General features: G+C 44.4%; 1 long non-coding RNA gene across 3 annotated transcripts; it reads right to left on the reverse strand.

Moving 5' to 3' along the window:
- Nucleotides 1-64: 64 nt before the first annotated feature.
- Nucleotides 65-435, reverse strand: LOC139027286 (uncharacterized). 3 transcript variants are annotated; one of them, XR_011479358.1, is made up of 3 exons: nucleotides 355-435; nucleotides 189-283; nucleotides 65-153 (listed from the first exon to the last, which is right to left on the reverse strand). It is a non-coding gene; the product is annotated as an uncharacterized lncRNA (long non-coding RNA). The 3 variants fall into 3 exon arrangements; XR_011479359.1 differs by having other exon boundaries at nucleotides 226-319; nucleotides 355-430; XR_011479360.1 differs by having other exon boundaries at nucleotides 65-188; nucleotides 226-319; nucleotides 355-430.
- Between the last annotated feature and the right edge of the window lie 946 nt (nucleotides 436-1,381).

The following is a 1,381-nucleotide window of genomic DNA, read 5'->3' on the forward strand; positions in this document are numbered from 1 at the left end:
CAAGTAGGACCTGGCTATGTAATGTGTCAACCTATACAGTAGGACCTGGGCTATGTAATGTGTCAACCTATACAGTAGGACCTGGGTTATGTAATGTGTCAACCTATACAGTAGGACCTGGGCTATGTAATGTGTCAACCTATACAGTAGGACCTGGGCTATGTAATGTGTCAACTATACAGTAGGACCTGGGTTATGTAATGTGTTAACCTATACAGTAGGGACCTGGGCTATGTAATGTGTCAACCTATACAGTAGGACCTGGGCTATGTAATGTGTTAACCTATACAGTAGGACTTGGGTTATGTAATGTGTCAACCTATACAGTAGGACCTGGCTATGTAATGTGTCAACCTATACAGTAGGACCTGGGTTATGTAATGTGTTAACCTATACAGTAGGACCTGGGCTATGTAATGTGTCAACCTATACAGTAGGACTTGGGTTATGTAATGTGTCAACCTATACAGTAGGACCTGGGCTATGAGGGCTTTTCTCTTAGTCAAAATTAATATGAAACAAACAAAATATCTGAAATGCATCAATGCATCACTTTATTTTGGTGATGTATTTTCAAAAGAGAAAACTTCGATGATGTGAAGTCTGACAGGATGTTGAACTCTTAATATTAAAGAACTTGTTATTCAAACCTCATGTTCTGTCTATGAAGCTTCATGACACATGTATGAATGACGGGTTCAACTAAACAGCGAACACAGGAGATAATAACATATAAAGGATGTCTGTCTCTGTCTGTCTGTCTGTCTAGCACGCTGTACGTCTGTCCTGTCTGTCTAGCCCTGTACGTCTTGTCTGTCTGTCCTAGCCTGTACGTCTGTCTGTCTGTCTAGCCCTGTACGTCTGTCTGTCTGTCTAGCCCTGTACGTCTGTTGTCTGTCTAGCCCTGTACGTCTTCTGTCTGTCCTAGCCCTGTACGTCTGTCTGTCTGTCCCTGTCCTGTCTAGCCCTGTACGTCTGTCTGTCTGTCCTAGCCCTGTACGTCTGTCTGTCCAGCTAGCCCTGTACGTCTGTCTGTCTGTCTAGCCTGTAACGTCTATCTGTCTCGCCCTGTACGTCTGTCTAGCCCTGTACTGTTTAGAGCTTACCATCCACTGTCTGTCTGTCTGTCTGTCTAGCCTTGTAGACAGACAGACAGATAGACGTACAAGGCTAGACAGACAGACGTAGACAGACAGACAGATAGACGTACGTCTGTCTGTCTAGCCTTGTACGTCTATCTGTCTAGCCCTGTACGTCTGTCTGTCTCTGTCTAGCCCTGTACTGTTTAGAGCTTACCATCCACTGTCTGTCTATCTGTCTGTACTGTTTAGTGCTAACCACTCATCTTACGTCAAAGAGAGGGTTGGTAAATCACCAACTC

Source organism: Salvelinus sp. IW2-2015, unplaced genomic scaffold (assembly GCF_002910315.2).
Source record: "Salvelinus sp. IW2-2015 unplaced genomic scaffold, ASM291031v2 Un_scaffold9232, whole genome shotgun sequence".
Lineage (NCBI taxonomy): Eukaryota > Metazoa > Chordata > Actinopteri > Salmoniformes > Salmonidae > Salvelinus > Salvelinus sp. IW2-2015.